The sequence below is a fragment of the Harpia harpyja genome, chromosome 22 (genome assembly GCF_026419915.1).
Source record: "Harpia harpyja isolate bHarHar1 chromosome 22, bHarHar1 primary haplotype, whole genome shotgun sequence".
NCBI classification, from domain to species: domain Eukaryota; kingdom Metazoa; phylum Chordata; class Aves; order Accipitriformes; family Accipitridae; genus Harpia; species Harpia harpyja.
Window position 1 is genome coordinate 3029635 of NC_068961.1, and position 20858 is coordinate 3050492.

The 20858-nt window shown below is 39.9% G+C and overlaps 1 protein-coding gene and 1 non-coding gene across 8 annotated transcripts in view; both read right to left on the minus strand.

Moving 5' to 3' along the window:
• The window catches only part of FRMPD4 (FERM and PDZ domain containing 4), a 411698-nt gene that overhangs the window by 187285 nt on the left and 203555 nt on the right, over nucleotides 1-20858 (minus strand). The gene's annotated exons all lie outside the window — the stretch shown is intronic.
• LOC128135334 (U6 spliceosomal RNA) lies at nucleotides 10318-10424 on the minus strand. Its single transcript, XR_008233057.1, has one exon. It is a non-coding gene; the product is annotated as a U6 spliceosomal RNA (small nuclear RNA).

Genomic DNA, 20858 nt, shown 5'->3' on the forward strand with positions numbered 1-20858 from the left:
AACCGTAACAAGTGCTTGAAGAAGTTTTGATACTTAATTAAACAGAAAACGTATCCTAAAAAACTTCTCTTGGAAATCTTCTTTCTAAAACCACACATGGGTATTAATTATTGTGCTCCTAAGATCATATTCATTCACATGACCTTATTATGCAAAAATAGAAATATTTCTGAAATTCACATTTACAATTTTGAAGAAAAAAGTCCCCTTGAATGTTAAAAACATGCTTTTGCATCAGCTCACTACTGTAAACACAGCGTATATATTTTATGGCTTAAAAATCATCACTTGGCAAATTTCTATACTTAATCTTCATCCAAAAGCACAATAGTATTTATGATACTATGGTACATAAGTACGTTACAGGCTGCTACTATAAATCCTTGAGTTTCGATGGGTCTGAATAGCAACTGTTTGAACGCAGAGCTCCCGCAGAACTTTTTTTCAGACAGGTCTTGCACGGTACCTCTGGCACCTCCGGCAGCTCAACTGGGACTCCTGCAAGCCCTTCCATTGCACCGACCTATCTTTATGTGGTTTAGCAGCATTTACACATGTTTAAGTGCAGCCAACACCGAACTTATAACGCAGCCAACTATTTTCAAGCTTTTGATGCGCTGTTCAAGTTACAACTCTTGGATTGTTCGATACCTTTTCCTTTTATGTGCTTGGGATTTTTGGTTTGTTTGTTGGTTTGAAACAAAAAAATTGTAGTCCCAGGGGATCAAAAATTGCAACAGAAAAAAACCCCTATTTCATAACACATTTCTGGGCTTGAACAAACTCCTCTTTTCACAGGGTAGGCATTTTATTTTATACAGCCTCACTGAAAGTGAGAAATCGAACTTGTTCCAAGATATGGCACCATAAACAGCCACAAACTTTTCATGAAATGCTGTCTCTCTTGCAATAAACATCACTTTCTCTTGTTCTCCTTTTCCTTTTATTAAGTATTTGATACCAGGTGCTAAAATTTTTAGAATTTTTTTTTCATTTAGCACTGAATGTGGCATCTCTTTTTGTTTCTGAAGCAATACAGCCAGCTCCTGAAATTGTCTAACAGTTTTCTCAAGTAATTAAGAACTGGAGAATCCTACAGACTACAGCTAAGATGGTCAATAAGCATAAAAAGTTTATCCAGATCTTCTTTAGAAACTAAAGATTTATTTCTCTACAAACAGATTTTTTAAAAGTATATTCACAAACACACACAAGAAAAGCACTGATTTATTTATGACCTTTCAATTAACTTTATGCTTTCTTCTCCAAGCCCAAAGCTAATCCTTAATATGGAACTGACATTTACATTTTCTGTATCTTAAATGTTGAGTGGGAAAAAGTCTAACAAAAAACTAACAAAAAAATGACTGCAGAAGGATTTTCAAAGACCAAGAAAAATTTGATGCAAGACAACCTGATCTGCAGCAAGGACTTTATTGTACTGTTGCTACTTTGCACAACACCTATAGCCTGCCTTATCCCTTTGATACACGTAAAGCATGAACTTCAATGAACTGTTTTCATTGGCAAATAACTTTTCAACTTATTAGAAAGTCTATGTAAAAAAATATTGAGTTATAATTACCCTTTAATTTCATTCACAGCTTTTTCCAACAACTGCAGCGTCCTCTTCAATGAAGTTTGACTGATGTGTACTGCATATACTCAACCAAATACACAATCCAGTAGTCTAGTATGACAGCATCAATTCAAGGACCTTGTTCCTTCTTCACACGTTAATAGTAACACTCTAAATCCAAAGGAAATTACAATCTGAAATTGTTCCTCAGGGTCTGAAAGGAAGACTCTTCGCCAAACACCGAGGCTCTTCCGCAGAAGCAGCTGTCCCCAGATATGGAGCTACCTCTCTTTCCCTAAAAAAACCTGGAGAGGGACTGTTCGCAGGAGAACAGCTGGGCAAAAAGGCAGCTCATGGCCACCTCCAAGCTGACTGACCCGTCACCAGTAAGGCGATGAGCTCACTCCTCAGAGCATGAGCCCAACTTTGAGCCTTTCCCCTCTACGCAGCTGTGAGATGGGTGGAAAAATGACCAAAACCTTCCTGAATTACTACAGCTTGAACTGAGAAAACAACTTCAAATACCACATCTATTACCTCAATTTGGAATATTTCCCTTCTTGAATTAAATTGTAACTAGGAAAAAGGTGTATGTTAAGAATATCCTGTACATTACCATTTCCTATAATTGTTCTAGAGATACCTGTATTTTCCCTGAACTGGAGCTTCTGAAAACCTCTGAGTTGCTAGCTATCCTCAACATCCCAGTAAGAGAGAAGATTTTTTTTCCCATCTGCAAAATGAGTAAGCAGCCGACTAAATTTAGCATAAGAGCACTCTTTTTCCTCAGAGTCTGCCTTTGCATTCAGCGGACATCCATCAGAAGCAGACATGGTACATGCATTTACAACGTAAGCATACAAACACCAACATAGAAACTTGCTGTGAAAGCACAATACTATAAATGGACAATTTCATGGGCATCAGCAGCGAAGTTACACTTTCCAAAAGATAATGACGAACCCTTCCAAAAACAATGTCAACTCTGATTTTCTTTCCATCTCTTCTAATGTCCCGGTTTAGGTCTTCTCTGGGGCAGCTCAGACACATCCTCTATAAATGGCTAACTCTTCCATCGCCATCCTGAAACTACACAGGGATAACCACGCAGCCCCTCGGACATTTCTCTGCCAACGAGCGAAAGGCTGCACTCGCTCACAGGTGGCGGGTACGTTATAATACACCCGGAGATATTCTGTATGTTCTCTGAGAAAGTTGAATACTGTAAATATTGATTGAGAACTGGCTGACAGCTCTCCTAAAATACAAATGTTTTAAGTGTTCAACAGTGAAAGATGGACATGCAGAGCTGCTGACTGGTTCGTTTTGTATTATTTCAGAATTAGCGCTCTGAGCTTATCAGAAGAATCAGCTAATTAGCACTATTGAAAGCACCCTGTTTACATGCAGGAAAATGGGCTGTCATCACCTTCATCTTTCGTATAGGTAGTCAGAAGAAAGGAATAACTAACTTACTGAAACTCAGTGTTAAGTTTCAATTGTTAAATGTTGTTCTAAGGTTAATTCAAATTTCAAACTCCATTCTCTATTTGGATTCTGGACAAGAAGCTAAGGCAGTTCTGCAAGCGAAAAGGAAACGTTTGCCTGTGCAAAGCCAAGAACACCCATTTTAGAAAAGGAGCAGGACTTCAGTGGTGACATGACAAACAACATATCGCTCAGAAGTAAACAAAAGCATTAATCATCAGATTTCAGAAGAGTACGAAGCTATCTTCTGGTACTGAAAGTTAATTAATGTTTAAGATAATACTGGGATTCTACTCCCAGTTGTCAAAGAAGAGTACAAAATGGGTTGATTTAAAAAAAACCCAACCAACCAACCACCAAAAAAAAAAAAAAAAACCCAAAACCAAAAAACCAAAACCAAACCACACTAAACCCACACATCCCCCCCCAAACTGACATGAATTTAACAGCCTAAAATTGAGTGCAATCAAAACCTGCTGTGTGCATGGCATAGGAAGAGGGCCATTGAGCCTAGGGAAGATGAGCATCTTTCAGCTTTTCAGCCAGAATTGAAAGTGGTGCAAGTCTTTTTTTCCCCACGCAAACATCGGCACATTAGAGTTGCCTGTCGTTCTCCACTGTACCAAGCAAAAAATACAGTCAAATCCAGAGCATCTAACAGTTCTGGGGGCAACAAAGCAATCCCTTGGACCGTAATAATTCGGCAGGCTTCGTGTCATGCCTTTTTGCATAGCAGCCTCTTTCACTGGAAGCTGACCATCCCAGCTAGGGTTTTCACACTGAGCTGCTGCAACAGAGGTGGTAGGGGAGAGTATTCGAACAAATCTCTGCGGGACCGAATAAGCTATGTGCTGCTCATATAACACTTCCACGCAATTGTACGGTCAAACCGCACCTTCTGGAAACCTATTTAGCAGATACCTGGAAAACTCGCAGAAAGCATTTATCTAGCTCTGGAGCACGTTTTACAGCCTTATGATTCCAGGCTTACTTTGATTTCCAGTGTCACTGCAGCCCACACAGCACACACACACGGAGCCCAGTGCAAGATTGTTCTTCCTATTAAAAAAAAACACAAACCCCAAAACAAAACCACATTCCAGTACTGAAACGCTATATAGGTTTCATAAGTTTATTTACCAATGCACAGTTTACTACCAGTAATGACAGCAGGACCACCTGGTTTCTGCCATTCACCTCACACTACTAATGCAATCAAACTGCCCAAGGAAGCACATACAGAACATGTCACCACTTAGAGCATCTCTAAGTAAATCATCCAAACAGAGCCAGTCAACCCCAAGATGAGCTGCGTGCAAGCTCATGTTATTCCTGTAGGAATCTCTGATCCAGAACGTCCATGGAAGAATGTCTAAGCCATCTGAAGACAGTGCCACTTACACAACTACTCTACATGTCTGTTTTGCATAGACAAATCAAAACCAGCTCTAAATACCATGTGTATAGCATATATTTATATACATAAATGAAATGCACACTTCTTTTTAAGTAATTCACTCTTATTCTGAACATCATTTTCTAAGAGCAACAGCTCCCTCGAGCAAATATTGCAGACTACCTCCACTAAACAAGCAAGACTTCACATTCAGGAACACAAAGTTTCATTGCAGCAGTTGTCTTGCAAGACATTTTATGCTATCTCGGGGAAAGACAAGGAAAAATAAAGAAAGAAAAATAAAAATAATAAATCAGCATTAAAGCCCTGGAAAGAGTGCCTTCAAAATAAAAAAATAAAAACAGAGGGAGAGGGTGCATGCAGAGAAAGAGAAGAAAAAAAAACCTTCAGGAGCATTTCTAACAGAAGACTTTCCTTAATGTTTAAGACACCATTAAAACAGATGGCCTGCTGAAATAGTGAAGGCATTTATTGCTGATATTCAGCTATATATACAGGTGGTGGTCATCTGTGTGTCTGTTGCAGGGTGGGAGAGTTAAACAAGTGAATAATTTAGAGTAACATAAAAATTTTTTGGTTCTTATAAATCTCTTCACTGTGAGAGCAATGCAAGATTAAATCTAGTGTGCACGTATAGCCTCACCTTTTCTTTCTATAATTAACTGGTGATGCTTTTAAAATATGCCTAAGGCACTGCAAGATGACGCTGTGTTTCACCCAAAAGAGTGACTGTGACTGTCCTCCATGCAGCCACTGAGCGCATTACGGAGAAAACTAGCAAGTTCGGGTTCAGTGAGCTCTACGTTATTTTTGAAACAGCAAACCAAAATAATAGAAACAAAACATTCACAGCGAAGTCTATCTTTAATTATTTTTAATAAATGTTCTGGTTAGTAAATGCCGTATCAAGTGAAGTTTCTCTTTTACTATGGCTCTAAGCAAAGTTAAAGCTGCAGTGCTGTAAGAGGCAGAAAAGGAAAGGATACAGAGAAGGCACATCCTACCCTCTTATCTCCCAGCAAAATACAACCTAACTATCTTCAGATATAAAACCAACATACTAAATCACTTATGAAGATCTAAACTTTATTGTAAAAACAGCCTTAGTTTAATATAATCCTGACCTGTGCTATGCAGCCATCCGAAATCCTGCCAATGATGCTTTCAACACCACCTTCAATACACACGGTCAGCAAATAAATATCCAATAAACAGCAGTTTAAAACAGCAGACAGCTTAACCTTTCTCCTGTCTTTAAAAAATGCCAGACTGTTCAGGGTTTGCTCAAGACTCTTTTACCAACATTCGATTTGAATGAGCCGGTGCAAATGCACTGTTCATCCTCTCATGAGAGCAGGATGCATTTATGCGAAACATGAGGAGAATGCCTAATGCTGAAACGTACTCTCTGCATCCTCAATGAGATTTTATTACAGGGCTCTCTTTCTTCTCACTGGCATGTGTCGGCACGCTTGCAACCATTCTACTTCTTTTATGGCCAGACGCTATCTGTACACTTGTATTTACGGTCAGTATACACACACTCACTATATATCACACGTGCATTATAACCCAGCTGGGGCTACTTAAAAAATAATCAACCCTGCTCCTCCAAGTGCTCAAATGTGACACTGACATAAAAAAATATTCTGCTAATATTGCATACAGCTAACTTCCTGGTTATTAACAACCATCTTTGAAAACTATTTTGGCTTCCAAAAGCATTAAGGGCTTGGATTTTCAAGTGTGCCTAAAGATAAGTCCATTTTATAAACTAGCTCCATGGTCCTCAGAGAAAAAACACGTTAGTTTAATTAAAAATACAAACAAGTATAAATGTCTATTGTATCAGAGCTCCATATGACAAAAAATCATAAGTTTCTGAACTTGTCAGCAAAAATTTATGGTTAAAATCTGTTTTTAAAAAAAAAAACCAAAGAAACAAAAAACAAACTACAAAACTATAACAAACTTCCTAGAGCCTGCAACACTTTGAAGAACATTATTAGTGCAACTGTAATTTTTGGTTAAAGAAACACGACTTGCAAAAGAATGGCTTCTACTGAGATCTTTGAGTATCTTGGGCTGTGACAACTAGATTTCACCAGCTTTCATAAATAATAAAAGAGCCTGGCAAACATTCAGTTTTTCTAGTCCTCCACCTACATGGTTCTACTGTTCCTATCGATACATTATTTATATTTCAGGAGCATTCTCCACACTGTAATCGCCTTCTACGCTGGTAGAAAAGAAGTCTCTGTTGCAAAGATCTTCCATTACAAGATAGCAAGGAAGGAGAAAGTTATTCTTTTAAAAATACAGTTTCCTAGTCATAATAAAAATGCACATTACAAGTAATGGGACAGAGATGCTGCCATTCTAAATGAAAATCTCTTTGAAATACCGAGTTTGAGAAAAGCGCTATCTATGGCAATACCTTTCACTATCATCTTTGTTAAAGCAACACAAGTCAATAAAATGAAGCCTTAAAAATATAACTCATCTTGATAGCTTCTGTATCTTTCTGGCTTTTTCCGTTTATTTGTTTCTCTTTATTCTTTTCACTATATACCTAACATTCACTCCTCTTAACACCGTATTTCTCATTCTATCACTAAGTCCTTACTAAAACACCATCTCTTTATAACCACTTACGCTGCAGGATTGACCCCAGGAATTTTCTGCAGTCTCTGACCATTTGGCTCAGGGGTGGGTGGATCCACACCACACAGCTCCACTGACTGTCCTGGATCGATCTTCCCGACCGCTCAGCACCCCAGAGAAGAGATCCCCCTGATGTAACCCCACAAAGTACAACTGGCCTTTCAGAAAGGTCTCGCACCACTGGAAACGAGATTTTCTTAATAGCTGCAACACAACTGGACATGTTGTGTTGAAGAGTTACCATGGAAGTTGTCAGGGGATTTATGGGCTGATAGGCCAAACTGGCAGTATCCCCAGTGTGACAAAATTATTCTGCTTAAAATCTTGGTGATCCTTAAAGTTTATCAAGCAAGACTAGCGGTAATTTAGAAAGTGTAGGAAGACACACAACTCCAACCAACTTTGGTTTTGAAAACATTCAACAGCGGAGTAAGATGCTAAAAAGAAAACATTATGGAAATTTTTTTCAGAGTCCTTCTGTTCTATCTACTAACGTTGATGCCATTCCATTATCTACTTATCTTTCTAGTGGAGAAAAGAAGATAACGTCATGTAAAGATGGCAATCCACCTTTTTTGGAAATAAAGACAAGGAACCTCATTTCTTTCTGTTTGATGCTCAACTGAAACTGCAAAAAGAGCATCTCCAGAGGAAGGCAAAGCCACGGCAACTGTATTACAGAAAAGTTGTAAGTTTAAGGACATAATTTTGGAAACTTAAGCTGTGACGAAGTAATGCTCTGCAGAGAATTAAATTAATTGTAAATTATAAACTTAAATGTAACATTTTCAAATTGAAAGGCCCAGTAATAAACTGTCAACTCTTCTTGCATGAACCAAGATTTAATTGATCTACCTTTTGGCTTCAACCTGAGTTTTTATGCAATACATGCTGATGTTGGCAAAGGCTCATACGCTTAATTAGTTACACCTAAGATAGCCATGTGCATAAGTGTTTGCTGAACCAGTCCTCCAGCACTTTCATTTGGTATCTTTTTTTTTCCATTTTATTGATTACAGTTTACACTTGAAATCAAGAATTAATATATCTTCCTTCTGTATAGGCCGAGTTGCTGATTCCATGTGTACTATACCTCCAGACTTTTAAGGAAATGCCTACCTGGTGGGCAAACAGAGCATCAAGGGCTTTCTCGGTAGCAGAACAACTTTCAGATTTTTGCTCATTCAACATTTAATCACCTATTAGGGATTTGCAGTATCAGCCAGTTCCCTATTTGTTCCTATTTAAAACAGACTGTTACAGGTTAATTATTGCCCCTTCAAATATGGGGGGGGTTGTGGTTTTTCGATACGGAGGTTGGGTGAAAGCTTAAGGCATCCATTTATTGAGCACCCACCTATCCCCAAATCAACAGGAGGGAAAAAAAAAGAAAAAACCCACCAGTAACAGAAAGGTCCGACACAAAGACTTCTCCAAAGAGGTGATCTTGGAAAGCACTTCTTCAAAAGGCAATAAAAAGTATAACCTGAACTAGCAGAGAAATCTAAGCTCACCATTTTGTTAATCTATATTAATCTGCATTCATTCTAATACAGCTGATAGATGTTCTCTATCTAGGGGTATATGTCTATTTAGGTCTGATTTAGTATAGGGTGACTGTTCAAAAACATGAAGAGGACACTGGGTGACAACACAAACCAAAGCAAAACAAAGAATTGCAGGGGGACATTTACAGCTCTGTTTGTGAATCTAAGGACCAGAAATTTCAAAAAACTAACTTAGTCACCAAAATCCCACTGAATTTCTACAGCACTGAGACATCTTACTCTCTGAAACACTACAGATTTTAACTTTCAAGTGCTTTTTCCTAGCAATAAATATGACTAGTCAGAGAGAAAGTTACTCTACCACTGTATACCTATCCAAATCACACACTTCTTTGGAAGCATCATAATTCCTCAAGACAATAATGCATCCATTCCATTTCTTCACTTTACCCAAGGTAAGAGCCCCATAGAGATGAGAAGTTGGGTGTACAAGTAGTTACAAATCAACTGAAAAGCAAAAGATATGACAGACTTGTTTCCTATGTTCCCGATTCATAAAGATGCCAGCAGTGGAGCTACGATAACTCACACAAATCAGGATTTCCCACTTTACTGTGAGCTTCCAGAAACATGGCTCTTCTACCCCTGGCCATTTTTTTTTTTCTTTTTTTAAAATTGCATACATAGTTTACATAGCAAAATGTAACCTTTCTTTAGTTGTAACTCAAGTTTTTCTGGTCTTCATCTTTCTGGAGAAAACCCTAGCAATGTTAGGCTTTGGAGTCTGAAAAAACAAAACAACAGCCAAAATTTCTACCGAAAGTGTTTATAAAAGTCCCACTAGAGAGGAGTGGGGGGGTGAAGCCACTCAAAGGGATTTATACACAGAGACTTATATAGCATCCACTGTGCATCTAACGTTAAAGGTTTGTTACCACTCTAGACTACCACTCTAGACATACCAAGTAATGTACCATACTTGTACCTTAGTAGTAATATAGAATGGGAGAGAGGATTTCCAAGTCCATCATCCTCACCTTGCCAGACCACTGTCCCCCAGCTATCTTGAAAAAGGAAGGGCCAGTAAATAAGAGACACAAAGCCTATGGCTTGCATAAAGCACTCCAAGTGAAGCATCTGCCAATATGCATATTAGAAATTTTCTCAGTAGTGGGCTTTGCATGTTTGCACAGCTGTTATAGATAGATGCTCTTTACCACTGCTACTTTTTTTTTTTTTAAAGTGTACCACTATTAAATCACTGCCTTCTTCCCCTCCTCCTCTCTCAATTCGGTTCTCTGACTTTCACTTTTTTGCATTCCTTTTCACTTTTAATTTCCTTCTTTATTTAGTATCTTTCTCCACCACTGCTGCTAGTCTTTCCAACCTCTCCTTTTGCTATGTGATTTCTTCTCTTCCATTTTACTTTGTGGTTTCCTTATACTTCACTCTCTGCCAACTTGACATTTTTCTCTTTCCCTTTCCCTGCTGTTCATAAGAATCAATATCATAGAATATCTCGAGTTGGAAGAGACCCAATAAGGATTGTCGAGTCCAACTCCCTGCTCCTTGCAGGACTACCTAACACTAAACCATACGACTTAGAGCATTGTCCAGCCGTACCTTGAACTCTGACAGACTTGGTGTCATGACTACTTCCCTAAAATACGGAATACTTCACAAATTTGCGTGTCATCCTTGTGCAGGGGCCATGATAATCTTCTCTGTATCGTTCCAATTTTAGTATACATGCTGCCGACGGAAGCACGATGGGATGCCTGTTGGATGTCTCCTGTCCCTTTCCAACAACCCCAAATTAGCAGACCGGCTCAGATGACAGCAGGCTGTCCGTGGCTCGCTCCGTCACCTTAACCACCATGCAGAAAGTGAAACCTCAGAGTTTGATCAATTTGCTGCCACAAGACCAGCGTTTGTAAAACCAGATCAAGCAATTAAAGTACGTAACTATGGCTAAAACATTACAGGCTCATGGTGAATGCTCTGAAGACCAAGGCATTCATAGCTGAAACACAGCAGCGCAACATTTCTTCTTGTGGAAAATTACATTTCCTCTTACTAAGGAAGAGCCCAAGGATTTGTACCGTGACTGCCGTGCTGCTGTGCACTGTGTCAATGCTGAACACACCATCACCAACTTCCTATTAGCAATCCTTCTTCCTATAATTGACATAAAAGCGTCTCATCTTGTGAATTAACCCACCCCGTCCCCACCCCCAGCAGGGTTACAGCACAGCAGCTCCCCAAAAGGCTTCAGGGACAGTGGGTTAATGGACGGTTACTTTCCACATCAAGATTCAGAAGGCTGGTCTCCACCACCTTCAGTAGGGTATTAATTACATTATTCTTGGACCCCCAAAAATACAGGACTGAAAGCTGATGTAGAACATCCCTGGCTTTTCCGAGAGCCCATTTAATTGATTAACTGTACTCACAGCTGTGAAGTTCTTTTCAATATTCAGCTTAATTACGTCTTTGCTGATGCTTAAAGACCATTACTTCTTGAAATGCTTGTCATGGTCAGCCATCTAAATGTGTTTATGTTGCAGAACATGAATAAGTGATGCAACTAATCACAATGCAAGTGTTATGCAGCTTCACAACATTTTTGTTGTCTGGCATAATGAGCAAGCTCAGAATAGACGCTTGCCTGTTGGCGCTGTCTCTCTTTCAGAGAATTTCCATTCATTTAGTAACTTCAGGCTGGCAGCTAAATCAATCATGAGTGGCCAAAACGCATCCATCCACCAAAGCCACAGACCTTCATTTAGGCATACGCAGTTCAAAGTACACCCAAGCTCTCCTGCTGAAAAGACTTTGGTTTTCAAGATTAAAATCTGTACATATGCTGAACACCTGAAAAATAAAATCTGAAGAAGTGGAGACTCCTACAATTGGCCTGTCAATAGCAACGGACAGATGAGAAAGGGGCTGACAGCAGACCAGCACACAGCTACCTCTCCATACAGCATGCAAAACCGTGCCTGCTGCTAAGAAAATTGTTTGCACTCATTTCCAAGCGCTAAAACCAAGCCTTAACTCCTTTTCTTTTCTGGTGCTAAAATGGTGCTAATTTAAATCATAAGACTATCTTCTGGCCAGAGAGGGAGAGAAGACTGCTCTCTCAGGTGAAGCATTTTCTGACGTTCAGACTACTCCAGCACTGCGCAACCAGGTTTGCTCCCTTCTGAGCATAAAATCTAGCGCAGTATTTCCCCCGTACTTCCCTGAGAAGACAGCCTGCTCTCTGGTTTTTTAAGCTGAGAGCAGCTTCCTCCATTTAGGATGAAACCACACAACAGCCAACCTTTAATTTTCCACTTACCATTCAACAACCTAAGCAAAGTGTATACACAGCCTCTGCAAGAGGCTGAAGGAAAATCAACTTCTTTTCTTGCCTCCTGGTGAGTCACAGCACCACTAGAAATTTAAAAAAAAAATATTTCTTTTATTTAATCTACATTTTCTCCACATTTTCCTCAAGGCTACAGATCCTTTGGAAGTCCCTGAGAATATAAGTTCTTCTCCTGCCCTCACTGCTGCAGTATTATACAGTAACATAGAATTTGCCTAGTCTTCCTTAAAATAGGTGAAACTGCCAACTGACAGAACATTAACAGCCTTTGGTACTTATAGTGAACTCTGGCAAAACAAAGTGGGAGCTCAAAGCACTGCTGAAATGTATGAACTGGGGGGGAATATACAAAAAGTTGGGAACAGGAGATAAATACAAACATTTACATTACCATGAAGGGCACAGAAGAAAAAATGCAGTTAACCAGGAAGTCCATTAAGAAGAAAATAATTCAGAAGAACACACGTTTGAGTACAAAATGCAATTAATTCAGACAGGATATAAGAATTAAAAAGTAATTACTGTATTTTGCAAAGGCAGAATAAATGCAACTGAATCACACTGTTCAGTGCCCTGTGGCTTGGGTTTTTTTGGTTTTGGTTTGTTGGGTTTTTTTTTATTTTCACTTAGATCCTCACACCCCCCCATGCCCTCTCAAATCAATCAAAAATAGTAATTAAAAAAAAAATTCCACTTCAGCATCCCAATATGCCTGTGGATAACACCACATCTAACGTCATGGAAATAGTTAGCAGGAAAAAAGCCAGCTATCGAATAATTGACTGCTGCTCAAAGCACGTATGTTCGGGACCTGGGTCCTGGTTTCCTACAGGAGAGAGACTTTCAGTAAAAGCCAGTGTACCATAAACATTATCGCACCAATTGATTTTAAAGACCAGTTAAAAGCTATTGCCTGTGACAGACCAGGTAAGCTGAACAATCTGTGTTCAGGGACTAAGCAAACTGCATTTGCACTTGAAATATTTTGACCTCGGTCCCACAGCTGCTCCCAGCAGAGGTCCAGCAATAAATACCAAAGCCCTTTTTCTCCTGCCTCTGCCCAAGTCTATATAGGAGCTCCTGCATGTGCGCCTCTTTCATGCTTAGAAAGGAAAAACATCTCTTCAGACCTCAGTAACAACCTCCAAACTTAACTGTCTGCTAGAGGATAGGAGAAAAAAGACACGAGAATCTCTTCCAACAGAAGCAGATCTGGTAGCCTTCGAGAAGCAGATGAGGTAGTAAGATGTAAGGACAGTGCTATCACAATTTTAAGTTGTGTGCAGATGTCAGAAGATGACAGACAAAGAGAAAAATAAGCTCAAAACAAATTCTTAAAATGTCAAGTGTCTTCCTGCAAACCAGATCACTGCAGGGCATGGGGTGAACCAGCAGCAGAAGCACATGAGCTTAAAACACAGCAGCAGCAGCAGCCCATGAAGAGCAGCAGCGATGACGCTCACCATCTCCATGTATGCCTCAGGACTACCTCTTCAGATCTCAGCAACACGTCCAGCAAAAGCCCCGTCTCGATACAGCCCCCCTTCCAGGGATTCTTGAATTTCATTTTCACTGCAGCACAGTACATCAGAACACTTCCTAGTGTTTGTTTTGTTTGTTTTTAAATCTGGTCGAAAGATGCTATACATGCAGAGCATCTTCTAAAGAGAGCTGCCTCAGCAGTCAGTAATAAACAGCTGGACTTACAGCTTTGACTCCTTTAGTACAAGCATTTATGAATCTTGGAAAGAATTTTATTACACATTTCTTTACACTAAATGTGCATTGAAAGCCAATTTTCTTCCAGTAATGCTTTTGGAGACAGTTCACTTTTCTTCCAAAAGTCCTATTAATCTTGTAAAAGAGAATAATAACCTGAACCAGACCAGATATAGTATAAAATATTTCTGCAGTTTGACGTATTTTTAATTCACTTTGATGTCTGAACCACTATGCATTCACTTTCATGATCATTCACACAATTAGGTTTGCAGCAGAACACACATGCTAAGCTTCCACAGAAACTGAATTTAAGAACTAATTACAAATACACATTCCCACCAAAACCTATAATACAAAAATGGTTCTTGGCCAGATCGGGGAAGTTAACAGGTAATGTACTTATCTAGTCCAGAATAGGGCAAAGGAGTTAGCATCCTGGGCAGCAAAATCGAAGCAGTAAGGCCCCCAAAATCAGAGTAATTCTGAAGAATGGAACATTTGGAGAAGGCTGGTGCTCTGCCAGTCACATCGTGAACAGAGGAAGACAAAATTCATTAAATAAATTATTCATTAGTATTTAACAACTCAGCACTGGATCCAATATTTCTCTTTTGGCTAAAGAGCAGTGCTGCAAATCCATCCACTTGTAACTGCACTGCTGAAAAAGTTAATGCCATTTATTGACAGGCTAATTTATAATGTCACCTTAATTAAAAAAAGATTATCTTATCACTTTCTGACTGAAATGAAACTGCAGGTGATTGGGAACAATGTACCTACAGGCTAATGAATGATTTGAAGCAATTCAGTGTCCAATTAACACCAGCATCTGGTTTCGGGATTTTTTTCCCCGTCAAAGCATTAGCCATATATTAATTATACTTTTAGTTAGTAGTAACAGAAAGTTACAACCTCAATGTTACCCTTCAAGCAAAAATACAGAAAATAAAACAGTCAGGACCTGGAATTCACACAACCAGAAGCAAACTCCCTATTATTTGCAGGCATGCAAAACAGCATGGGAAACTTTTCAACAGCCATCCCAACACAACGTTAACTGAAGAAACGAAGGTAAGCGTCCCTTGTGCCCAAGACACAGGATCAGTGACCCATCTGCTTCCATCTGGAGGATCCTCTCTGAAGCCAACTTCATGGCGCAACAAACTTTGCTCGGTTGAGAAGGTGGCTTCTTGAGGCTTTTTAAACTGTTCTTTGCCAATAAAAAAGCAACTGAATAATCCATTGATCGTCAAGATTAAGCACAGCTGGGAGATTTGGGACAGGAGGACTTGGGGTGTGTGGAGGAAGTATCCTTTGACTCATTACAATCTCAGAGCATGGACCAGCATTTGCCTCCAGCCCACTTATGAACACTGGATTTAGATTAGTCAAGCATAATTTCTGAAATACAATAGGGTTTGTTTCCCATAAAATGGCCATCACTAACTTGACTAACTCTCTAAGACCATAACTATACAACTAAGATAAAAAACGGGAGCAAGTATTTTAAGTCCAAGCCTAGCTTGGCATTTTAATACTGTGAGCATGGGTGGACTTAAGAGTATCTTATTCACATATCCTCTGCCAGCTCTGTTATTGTTTAGGAAAGGTATAGCGTCGTTTCCTTAGGGCATTCTTGCAATTACACCAGGCAAGAGATGTTAACCTGGTGTACCAAACGGTCACCTGAGAACAAAACAAGTACATTCCTGAGAGAGAGTGATTCAGAAGTGGGGTCAAGCTCTGTAGTTACCAGTATTTTGTTCATCAATCCCAGACTCACAACAGTCACTGAATAAATTATTAAAGCAACTAGGGGAAGATAAAACAAAGGCAAAGTACCATCTTTCCTGCATAACTGTGTGATATTATCCTGTATCATTTCCCCTTCCTTTTTATTCTAAGTATCATTACTGTACCTTCTAACAGAAAATTGAGAACTGCAGCCAGCACTAATTTGAATCCAAACACTGGAAAGCTTCGCAAGAAGGCTTCAATAACCATATGTATGCTCCTACCTGAAAATCTACAGGAAAACAAACCAACAAAATCATACCTTTGCCTCTCATGAATGCTCGATTTTAATTAAATGTCATCACTCCAACTAGATCACACCTCATCCTTCTTTCAGAAGCAAGGCAGAAAATTTATGCTTCTGCCTCTTTTTAACAGAGCTTTAACCATATTTCCAGGTTCCCCTTTGCCTTTTATTTACAACAAAGATTTCTTACCCTTCCCTATAAACTAAAGCAATTTTATCCCGCCCATGTAGCAGCTCTATACAACTGTTGCCAAGCCAATAAATTAACAGACTCTTGGACTGATTATGCAAGGTAATTCTTTTTTGGCTGTTTTATCGCTAACCTACAGACAGCACTCCCCTCCCAGACCTGAAGCTCGAACCCAGCTCGGGGTCTCCATTATTGTGCTATTGCCTACCAAACAGTTTTAATACAAAGAAACAATATATCAAGCTTCTTTCTAGCACTTGACTTCCCAAGATGATCAAAACTGCTTCTTTTCCTCATGCCGCAAGAGGTCTGCACTGCAGATTTAAAGGTTCAGGATTCACATTCTGCCAACAGTATACCTAGAAGAAATTCCGAGTTGCAAAGTACTTTTCAGAAGGAAAAGGGAAAAAAAAAAAAAAAGGTGGGTTGTTTTTAAAGTTACTTAGCATTTTGAAAGCGAATCTAATTCTCTGTTGAAAAAACCCTTGAAGATACATGGGTAAAAGCCAAACTGTCTGCATCATGAGCAGATGCATGCAACCTTCTGCTTCTCCTTACCCCAAAGGAGCTCCTAATCCAACATACTTTCACTGTCTCACACCTCTCTCTTCCCTGCCATAATTATCTCCCTCTGCCCCACGGACCAAATCTGGATGTTCTTCCCCGAGTTGTGCAGCCTCTATCCTTTCCCACCCAGTTCTGTTCCCAATACCCTTCCCTCCTGCACTGCGTGCACATCTTTTAGCACAACCAAGAAATAACCGCAAGAACAAAGAAATGCAATGTAACATTTCTCTCCTTCCACTCTGACTAAAAAAAGGAAATCTTTACTGAAGGCATATAAACTAATGCCCTATTAAGAACAGCTGAAATATTAAATGTTGTCAGAAAGCTGGTTGTTGCCAAAATGAAGTATCAGCACAAACCAACTGCTATGCCAGCTATTCCTAGCCTTTAATCTGCACCTCCTTTCACAGAGATGAAGATCACTTTTTCAAAGCATAATGGTCATTAGGTAAATTAAGCAGTTGCCTGAAGGCCACTAGAAACCTCTCAGTCTTGCGACAGTAAAGAAAACAAAAACATAGCTTGAAATTATTTATTAAAGCTGTAATAAAAATCTTTTGGAAAGTACTGTCCACGCTTGACAAACTAGTGATGACTACACAACACTAGAGTTGCCCGAGTTAAATCTCACTTAATTTCTAAGTGAAGCACTTTGAAAAAGTAGAAATAAATGAAATTAACTCAATGGAATTGCTCTGAAATATCTTGGGGAGCAAATCCCTCTGGGTTCACTCATACGTCTGATCTTAAGTTTTCAGTTTAACTCACAACATGGCTCCTCCCTTGATTTGTTAGGAGAGATACACTGAAGTTAAACAAGTAACAATAAAATGTTAGAATTCTCCTATTTCTCTTACTTGGGAAAAGAGGAAGGGTATACTTTATGAAGGCTCCCTGGGACAAGCAACTAATTTCACATTATTTTTTTCTTTCTGGTTAACTATTCTGGTGTTCTTCTTCTTTGAAAGCTCTATTTAACAAGTTGAGCAATACACACCATTCAGATTCACCAACAGCACCTCTAATAAATTGTATTTCCATGGTAATTAGCATATCGGGGCTCTGTCCGTTGGGAAGACTGACCAAAACCACCAAATTTTTTTTTTTTTTTTTTTTTTTAGTTTCAGTTTTCTGTAGCAAATGAAGACTCTTCATGTAACAGCTAAATCTTTGTTTCCAGATGAAACATTCAGACTTTTTTTTTTCTTTTTTTAAATGGCAGGTGTTTTAAGCTTGGCTGCTCATACTCTTTTCTTTGCCACGAGCAAGCTAACATCCAAACTTCACCTGTCATGCAGTTTCACCATTAGCATCATTAGAAGGCGGGCTGGGAAGCATCCCAGAGGGTATCTCAGGCTGGACTGCCAAATACCAAAACTCAAGAGAGGAACAGAAGGGTAGGAAGAGCATAAATAAGGCCTGTCATCTCGTAGCGAATCAGACTTGCTAAGGTTTTCCTGAGTGTGCTGAGGAGCTTTCTTAGGCATAGAGGACCAGTGATGATTATACCTGCTTCACAAACCTTTTCGACAGACATCAGGCAAACTTCCACTCTTCATCCGAGATGCCATCCGATCACCGCGTGCCCTCCTTGCAATGAACTCGGACACAGCGGTGTGTTGTACCCGAGCCAGACGCTGAGGGCACAGACCGGCGTGTTTAATTTTACCCAACTCGGAAAGCCACCAAAAGGCACAGTCCCTTCGGGCAGCCCTGCCTTGCGCTGCATTTAGCAATCACGCAGCTGTGCCGTTAGTGAGTGAAGGGGGAGGTCGGGGCGTCAACGTGGGGTGCCGAAGGGGAGGCCAGGGAGGGTGGGAGATGGGCTAGCTTTCTACTGAATCAACAAACTGGTCCAAGGAAAGACAGCCAGGAGCTAGGGGGGAGGAGGAGGAGGAGAAAGAGCTTGGCCATTTCTCTCATCGGCAGCACACATCTAACCCATACCATACGTACGGTGAAACTACACGGTATGTCAATAAAACAGAACTGGCAGAAAACAAGTCTCACCACTCCCAGGAGACTTGCCTTTGCTGCACCTAGTGAACGCAGTACAAGCGTGCGTGCCATCCAGGACATCGCTACCTGCATGAGAGCTCAAAATCCATCCTCCCAGCGGCACCCCTCCCACCGCAGCCCCCTCGCCGTGGTCACACCTTCCCAACCGCCTGGGCACGCTCAGCCCCAGGAGCAGGAATGCTTTCCCCCCCTTCCCTTCCTCCTCTAAAACCCCAGTTCCTTTGCTTTCAATCCACCATTACCTGCCAACCGCTCCCTCAATGTATTGCCTTCCCTCGTAGTTTACATAGGTTGTATATGGTGCAAATTATACATGTGAAAACATGATGCTTATTTTGACAGTTGAAGAACAAAACCAAACAACAAAAAAAACCCCAAACCAAACAAAAAAACAGAAAAAAGACCCCACCCCCAAAAAAGGAACAGCAGAAATAAGAGTGCATACATCAAAGGTGAGAAACCAGGAATAATGTTTCACAGACAGCAGAAGAGGGGAATCGTATTTAAAACAAGAACTCGGGAGCCAGAAATATCTCACGTTGAACAAAGGAATTGAAAACCCATTAGAAGCAATCCAGCCTTTGCTGAAACATATACACATCATCATTAACAATAATAATTTGGCTCTTCATGTGTAATCACTGCATGCTAGCCTTGCTTTATATTCGTAATGGCCATTAACGTCAAGAGGAATTGTGCACATAGGCACCACGCTGCCCCGTGCCGCTCCTCGGTCTGCAGTCTGCTTCGCAGAGAAATCCACCTCGCCCTGCCACTTCTTGCCTCTAATCCAGCTCATGAATGGAAACAAGGAAACAGCTGCGGCAGCTGAACTGAACCAAATGTAGCAAATACTATTTCTTTTTTTTTATAACACAAGAATTCTTGTACTATTAAGACAGCACCAGAAAGGTAAGTTGTAACCATCTGCTCACACAACACTGAATTCAAAACAGCACGTACTGGAGCACTGCAAGGACAGAATCCATCACGATCTGTGCTTTGGATTTTGATGACTGATTTCACAGGTTACCATCATCTAAAAAAGGCTGTGAAGATTATGGATACAGAAAATGCCCAAAAGAAACACGCATTAATCCAGCATAGTTTATCCAGGATGTCCCACCTTCCCCTTTACACAACACACGTGGGGGCAGGGGAAGCATCCTACCCTGCCTCCCCACCATTTCGACAACGTCCTCACAGGCTGCAGTTTTCACAGGGAAAAAACGACAAGATATCACTGCAGTGTCGTAGGAAAGGTTCAGGTAAAACAAATAGCATTAAATCACTCTCATCAATGTACCAGTTACAACGCTCATCAGCTATATGGTCATTAGAATCCTCAACTGACTGAGACACAGAAAGAGAGGAGTCTGACTGAACTCCACTACACACAAGGTTGAGCAAAACTACGAAGTACACACTTGTTACCGTGCCCTCAGTAGCTCAGATGAGCCACAAAACTGTCAAAGCTAAGGTTTTCTTCATATATGAGCAAAGCCACCAGGAAGCTTCCGGGAACCTAACTCTAGAACACCAAAGGAATTAATTTTACAAAAACATCTACAATAAATAGAGAATAAACCACTCAATTGGACCAATGCTTTATTTGCTAGTACATCTTACCTTCTTCTTTTCAAAGTGCAACAGACCAAGTCAGTCACAGTCAAGCCACAAAAGCACAATAATTTCATGTCAGGACACAGGCAGACTTATTTCTTGAGGTGGACTTATTTCACCCATTTGCTTCATCCTAAAGCTATGTCAAATCCAAATCCACCACTACAGCTACCAAATCTAAAGCAAGATTTCACATAAAAACCTATAGAATTGTGAATTCCAAATGGTTTTGCCTTAAATAAAAGGTCAGCAGAAAATGCTTACATTTCTAATCTTTAATTCTCAGGTTTGTAAAAAAAATCCTGCATTAGGCAATTCTTGCATAAGTTTATAATTCACTGCCAGTCCCTCATGTACTTCCTACTTTCCTCTTACAGAACCGCAACTTGTATCCATATCATCTCAAGATACTTATTTTTGTTTTCCATTCCACAGTAATTTCTGATTTTGCCATCTTCCTTATGGACCTAAGAGTCCTTTAGATAAGGACATGGAACAGAACAGTCCTCCAGAAACCTTGCTTGACAGTGCCTCTTATTTTATTATATTTACATAGCTCAGTAATATCCCATTACTTTATCAAGTATTTTATTACTATATCAAGCATTATGTGACATAAGGCTAAGTTCTGTATCTTTAAGGACTATGGTTTAGTCTATTACATTAG